We start from the raw sequence: 8,016 nt of genomic DNA on the forward strand, positions 1-8,016 counted from the left end.
CAGTTTACGTTTTACTGGTGTATTCAATTTGTTAAACTCTGTACACAACTACACAACACTGAGCTCGGGCTGACAAATACATAAGTGAGTGGGTTTTGCTTTCGCACATTTTACTCATAATTTCCTGGATTATAGATGTAATATTATTTATTAATACACAACAAAATTGCTACTTTTCTCAAGTATTAAGGATAAAGTTAAAAATTTTGAAAGTGCAAGGATGTGTTAATCAAACGCCTCCCGAAATATGTAGTTTCAATAATTTCCATATTAAATAAGTTTTTAATTTAATTTTCGTGTGAAATGCTATAGCAACATATAAGTTGTGATATTATACAGAAAATTTGAGATAATATGAACTTCAAATCTGTGTCTATGCACCTTTAAATCATTGCTGGAAATGTCTATATGATAAGAAAAAATTATGACTAGATACACTAACTATTTGGCGGGTTGAGCTACATGAAAAAAAACAATTCAATGCTTTGTACATAAAATTCAATGTTTACCACTGTCCTTGTCAATCTAACCTGGAAACACACACTGCCATCTAGCAAAAACCCAACCACCTCTTGTTTTCTTAACTAATCAAATTCGTACTTCTAAAAATTATTTTCGAGAAGATCCTTTTCTGAATTTTGATTTTGGAGATACCTAAAGGTAGACTTGCTACGAAACGTACATGTATTGATCAGGATACCTTGTATTACTTATATTCTTTGAGTGAATAAGTAATAATCTTAATATTTCCTTATAAGTAGACAAGAGATTGTTAGACATAGAGCGTAATTACCATGAAAGACAACAATAACGAACCCGACTTTTAAATTGAATTATTACTGAATTATAATATTTTTGAATTAAAATATAGAATGCTACCGAGGGATTCCTAATGCAAAAACAATGTCAGGCACGTACCTGGTGGATATCAATTGCTTTGTCTTTATCATTTACATGGAGTATTTCAAGAAACTGATTATCAAGTTCCATAAAAAACAAAGGCTTATCAATTGGCAAGACGAAATTGAGAGTCACATACGCAGAATGCCATTTTTTGTCACATACGCATACGAAAACTTCCAAAATGGAACTGTCACATACGCATAGTGGAGTCGATATATATGCATTCTTACAAAAGTTGGAAGTGTCACTGACTTGTCACATACGCTCCATGTACTTGGCACATACGCTTAATGCCAATTGTTGTCACATACGCATGCCAAAGTCATTCGAAGCTTGAATAGAGCCTGTTCAAGGTCCAGAACTACCGGGCAAAAAGGTTTAAGCAACTTGAGACTCCAGCAAAGCCATTAAGTCGGCTTGAAGATCCGCTCGCAAGACAAGGCAGCAACGGCAATTCCTATCACCAGTGTCTCCCTCAAGGACGACCAGGGGGACCTGGCCTTTGACTGGACATTAAACAGAAACCTTTACGCTCTGTCGTCCAGACGAGTAGTCTATCTTGCAAGTGATATATTATATATATTATATAGACGAAACTAATATATGTTTGTTGCAACCTTTTGCCCGTGTGTTAAGTGCGAATTGGGTTTAGCTAGCAAGCGAACAAAGCAAACGATTAAAACAAGGAAATGGACGGTATCTGTACTTACAGGAATTGACGGTTCTGGTGATATGTCCTCATACACAGAGGAGATGGAAGCCTGTCTTCGGAGGCGAGGTTCGGATCCCGAGTCAAGCGCAGAAATCGAGAAATAAGTGTTGTTTTTTTTTCGAGAAGGCACATTCGATTCGTTGACTGGGAGTCAGCTCCATATAAATCGGAGGAAGAGCTTGAAGACTTCGAAGGTTATTATGAAGAGGATAATGATGTCGAGAAACATCATCCCGAGAAAGAGGCGTGGGTTAGTGACGAGCCTCTAAGCTGACACCCCAAAGACATTTCAGTGCGCAATACAGAGTCGGGTATCCATCACCAAGTACCTCAGACAGCAGCGCCATAGATGGACTGCTTGAGACGGGCTGAAGGGGATCCCTTGCTGTCAGGGTACCCGGAAAGTTCTGTCACGGAATCATACACTAATGACGACCAGGAGTGTCGTTATGTCCGACAATTTTTCAAGTATTCGCTCAAACCTGTTCTTCCGATTTATGCGGATAAACCAGAGCGAACATACATCCGCTTCGACAACGACGGGGAAGTTACGAAACTAACCAAGGTGAATGTTGAAGTCCTAGAACTCGAGGCTAATGCTTTTGCATCTGGGTGCCCGGGAGCCCAGAGGCTTTCAGGTTTGCATGGACGACCCTTGCGTCATGCCTAAGGTTGATCCAAGGGATACCAGTTAAGTGGCCAAAGCGGGGCCTGTTAAAGCAGCACCAGTACATCCGTGTCTGGTGTTCTGTTTGAGAGAAGACCAAAGTCAAGAGAACTCACCTAAAAAAAAATCCCCCGTTGTCCAGAAAAAGACATTTGATCCCTCGGAGTTCAGCGAATCGGAGTACGATAACTCCGACATCGACTCCAATTACAAGCTACCTGCAAGTGACCTTGGTAGTTCATAGGAAGAGAGTGGCTCGGGATCAGGGACTGACGGCGCTGACACCGGTGATGGTGACGGTGTGCAAGAGAAGAAATCTAGAGGCTTCTGCAAAAAAGGACCCGTGGGAGTAAATCGATCGATTTTTCCATTTGGCGCGGGAAGGGTACGCAACCAAAGGTGTTTCAAGAACCCGCCAGCAGGTTTCCGTAGAAGGGAGAAGAACCAGGAAACGGCGTAAGTGTCCTGTTGAGGACTGCCCCGCAGAGGTTTGTGTCTTGAGGCGTCAATTGAAGCTGTGTCCTGTCGCCGAGTTCGCCGACTGGAGAATGTCTGAATTGGTCGGGCAACCCAAAAAGAAGCGCCGGGCTGAGGAGGCCTCGGTAGAGGACGGACCCGACAATCCTCCACCTTCACGGAAGGTTGGCTGCCCAATCTGCAAGAAGCCTTTTCGAAGGCTTGACAAGCACTTAAAAGCAGTGCAAGAGTTGGAGGGAGAAGAGTATAAGCCATGCCCGAACGCATTGTTCTCCCAGCAGGCTTGGGTAGCCCCAGAAAAGCTGCAAGTGCAGCATACAAGGAGAGGTTGATTGGAGAAGTTCGAAACCTGGCTAACCAGCTTAGGTGGCTCCAATGTACCAGTTGCGCAAGCAGCCAATACGTGCAGAATGGTAGGACGTATCCTGGAATGTTGGTTCAGATGAGCGGCGGCATAACCCTTTTACCCTCAGCCTTATGCCATTTCATGCCGCTCGGGGATAAGGGAAAAGTCCTCGACAAACTAAAGGTCAAGTACCAGTTAAGCATCGGTACGGTGGCTAACTATGCATATGCTGCCAGCAAATTTATTGACTTTCTTAGTCACGATTGGCAGCTTGTTAGCCCCTGGAGTACCTAAGAGGACTTTTTGCAGCTGAGCACTTGCGTTCACAGAATCAAATCGAATTTAGCAAAAGAACGGCGTGCCACTGCCCCTGAGGAACGGCCACGTACTGTGACCGAGGAAAATATCCCGCAAGCCGACCATGTCAAGGGCTACTTCTGCTCCCTTACTTATAAACGGGTTGCGGAGGTATTGGACTCTTATAACAGGATCCTCAGTTTCCATTTATTGGAGATTTGTTTCTCCAATGCTAAAAGGGCTGGGGACCTAGGTAACCTCACCCTGTATGAGTTTTCTCAAGCTTAGAGAAATAATGAGGTTCACATTAAACGAGTCTCTAAACACAAGGTGGAAAGTAAGGCCTGCCTTGTAGCAGTCACCTCAAAGCAACCTCTGTGGATGCTACGATTCATTACCTCCATGCGGCCAAAAAGCGACCTACAGAATGTTTTTGTCAAAAGTAAGGGACGGAAATTAACGCCTTCCGATGTGGTTCGGAACATGAATCACCAGTGGAATTTGTACTCCACTGAAATCCGGGAGAAACTACCATGGTTTAGCACAACCACAATCCGCAAGGCAGTGGATTCTTACCATCGTCAGGGCAGGCACACCCAAGAAGAGGAAGCAGATCTGGCAGTTCACATGGCTCATGACAAGTCGATTGCAGATTTGTATTATGACCTCGAGAGAGGGCGAGAACGAGTAGCCACCTCGTCAAAGGTCTTGCATTCAATGTGGAATAGGGATTTACATGAAGCAAGGTCCGAGTCCTCCTCGTCGGAAGAGGAAGACTCTGGAGACCACGCAATCCCACCTTCTAATACGGTTGAGAGCGAGGAGTCTTCGGACGATGGAGAGGATATAATCCCTCCTTCACCAAATCGGGCATCGACATCTTGGAAGAAATCCCCAGTCATTGCCCAGCAGGCGATAGAGAAAGAAGCAGCGGCGGCCCCTCTACCAGCTCTCAATAAGCCGGTTAAACAATGGGTGCGTCTGTTTAATGAGGCCCAGGAAAAGGCTTTGATCACTGTCTTCGGACAGTACATCAAGCTTCGTGTATACGACCCCACATTACAGATTTCGAGAAAAGCCAGTTTTTGGGTGCCTACGAACCTCGGGTAAAAGCGGATCGCATCCGCTACGAGGTGATAAAGAGGAGGAAGAAAAAGCTCCGTGCAGAAGGCGCTTCTGCGGCGAGAGCGGCAAATGATGACGGAGAATAGAGCCGGTGTTCTGGTCCTTGAACCTATTTGAGTGCTGGTGGAGTAAATCCTCCTCCTCGGCCAACCACGTAGTCCGAGACAAGTTGCTCCATCTGTGTAAATATGTATATATTATTCAGAAAAATCTATTTAAAAAAAAAATCATAGCGTGCACTCCCAGTGTACGGCAAAAATTCCCCAAAAAGATACGTACATAGCTTGTATATACTTTGGCTTATTGGTAGACATATTTTTATTTATTTATTTATTGCCTCACGTCTTTCATTTTAGCTGTCGTCAAGGCAAAAGCTGGAAAACATGCTGGTAGTTGAGACAGCGGCCTATCAGACCTGTGAGTAGCCAAAATCCTCTGGCAGTCCAGGGGTCATTTTAATGCGGAACAGGCACGAAGAAAGCGCAAATGTAAAGAGGTCGGGTTAGGCTATCTTATGGTTAAAGGTAATTTGGATATTTTATAGATTGTTAGGAGGGGGAAGTGCTTAGTGGTGTGGAGAAAGTCTACTTCCTCCCAAGGGTAGAGGTGTTAGGTAGCACTTTTGGCAAGGTGGGTGTCTGGGAAAACAGCCTTCTGTCGTTCTTGATAGGGTCACTCGAGTTTTTCTTTTGTTTGAAGGTTTGCCATTCATCTACAAGACGTTTGGGATTGTCGCAGCCGCACAGGCTCCGTCACCCTTAACCGCTATCACAAATCGACTTCAAGACGCTTGGGGTTGTCGCAATCGAACAGACTCCGTCACCCTGCGGTGGTCGGTAAAAGAGACGTCTACCAGATGCCTGAAGTCATCGCAGCTGAACAGGCTCCGTCACCTTAACTTCCTTCTATTTTTAACTTGCTAGGTTTCCTTTCCATCTTGTTTGGTAGGCTTAGGGACGGCGGGTTATTTTAAGGGTGAAGGTGGTATGGGTGGGCTGCCTGAAAGGTAGGGTCCCCGTCCCGCAGCTTGGCAGAAATGCTTGCTGATACCTCTCAAATGTCTCGGCTTCTGCTCGTCTTCGCCGTTTGAGGCAGAGTTCTCGTGCATTCGAGTTTTCAGTCTTTTGCTTGACAATGCTACCTAACAGACTTTTCTCTTCATTGACTGTCATTTTTTACCTCTGATTTCGGTCCGCCGAAATCGGTGTGGGGGGGGGATTAAAAAAAAAAATTAAAATATACCTCCGATTTCGGCGGACCGAAATCAGAGGTAAAAAAAAAGCAATGTCCAACAGGTTACAAAAACGACTAAGTCCCTTAAGTAGCATCATTTAGCAAAGGGAGCAGTCGGAGGACCCCCTCCCAGCGGGCCCGTCGGCGAATCGTCACAACAGATATCCAGAGCTTACCGCCGACCCTAGACTTTGCTCCCTTATGAAAACCATTGTTATTTATCAATCGGTAAACCGCTACGCAATCCACATCTATAGATTTCTCAAGCAGCGGCTGTTCCTTCAGTGCAACATACAATGACATCTATGATACAATAATTAACGTACTTATTGATATGTTATGAGGTTAATTATACAGATTTAAATATAAATATTAAAGCTGAACACGATTTATAAAGGGAATCTCTCCGCCATATTCGATTGGTCCCTCTCTATATCTGAGGGCCACTACATAAAGCCCCTCACTTAAACACATGTCAGTTAATCAATCGTCATCGGTGTAGACTGACGTATGCTATACAGCACTTGGTAGCGACAAAAAGTAACTGTACTTCTAATGCAGGAGAGTAAGATACCATAGAAACTTACAACACTTGCACAGGTCAGTGCAGTACACAAACAAACACAAATACACGTAACTGCCATAAAATGTAAACAAAGGTGATGTAAGATAAACAGCACGAACACGCGTCGCCATTCAACACCGATACCCACAAATACACGTAACTGCAATTAAATGTAAACAAAGGTGATGCAAGATACCAGCACGAACACGAGTCGCCATTCAACGCCAATACCCGTGACAACAAAGCAGTCAGGTGTAGCGAATGCGAAGAGTATACCCCTGTGCTGGTATCTTAGTAATATTGAAAATGGCGTATGCCTATTTATGAGTCGTGTTCAGCTTTAAACGGTTTGTAAAAAGGAATTTGTCCGCCATATTCGATTATTCACTCGCTATATCTGAGGGCCCCTATTTAAGCCGCTCACGTAGACACTGTTCAGTGTAATAAGTTGTCACCTTGTATAAAGTTTGGGCAGAGCCCACCATTTGATACTTCATATCCCATATGGTGGTCAATTACCATTGTCGTATACATTGTTTACTGACATATGGGAGATTGAAAAAAATCGTGCATTATCATTTGTAGTCTTCCTCGAATCCTCTGCGTTGTTTTAAATGTCAGCGATTTGGGGACGGACAAAATAACTGTAAAGGCGTAGAAACTTGCTTCAAGTGTGGTGAAGAGGGGCATGACGGCAAAAGCTGTTAGAAAAACCCAAAATGCAAGAATTGCAAAGGGGATCACATGGCCTCTTTGAAGCAATATCCTCTTTGGATAATAGGAAAAAGAATACAGAAAGTAAAAGCAGAAAAGCGAATACCTTATCAAGAGGCTAAGAAACTTGTAAATATGTACAGTGTTCCAAAACCTAATATGTCATCGTAAGCAGCAGTTCTAAAGACATCCTCATAGAGGATGTGTCGACACAGGTCAGTGAAAATGACACTTCTCAACAAAATTCTGTAACTGTGGTTGCTTTGTAATCTAATGACAAAGCAAAAATCGACATCATTGCCTGCATCTGCGGGCCCTGCAGCCGCGGCTACACAAAAACCAGAAGCTGCGGCAAAATCAAAGCCTGTAGCTGCAGGTAATTTAAAATCATCAGGGAGACAAAATAAGTCTCCTTTGAAAAGTACTCCAAAACAATCTAGTGATCGGATACCCAAAGGGGCGAATGATCCCGTTGCGTTACATAATAAATTCGGGATCTCTGAGGAAATGGATTTTACTCCATCTCGGTCCTCTTCCTCAAGAGACAGAAGTCTTTCCCCCAAAAAGAACAAGGGGAGGATATCCCCCATTACCCAAAATAAATAAAAATGAATCATTCTACACTTATTTAGTGGAATTGTCGAGGTTTTAGAGTTAATTTTAATGAATTGTCCCTACTAATTCAGGACCATTGCCCTGTAGCAATATGTTTACAAGAAACACATTTCAAAGAAACTGATAAGATTAATATTACAAACTATATCATGTATAACCATTAAGCTCCAACTGAGAGAGCCACTGGTGGTTCTACTATAGCAGTACACAATAAATGCATTCACAGCCAAATATCTTTGAAAACAAAACTTCAAGCTGTAGCTTTACGTCTTTCACTTGATAAAACAATTACCATTTGTTCTGTATATATCCCTCCGAATTATCAATTACAATCTTGTGAACTTTCGGAATTAATACGTCAA

This window comes from Saccostrea echinata, unplaced genomic scaffold, assembly GCF_033153115.1.
Source record: "Saccostrea echinata isolate AGI-Se365-2 ecotype Australia unplaced genomic scaffold, CSIRO_AGI_Sech_v1 ptg000036l, whole genome shotgun sequence".
NCBI lineage: Eukaryota > Metazoa > Mollusca > Bivalvia > Ostreida > Ostreidae > Saccostrea > Saccostrea echinata.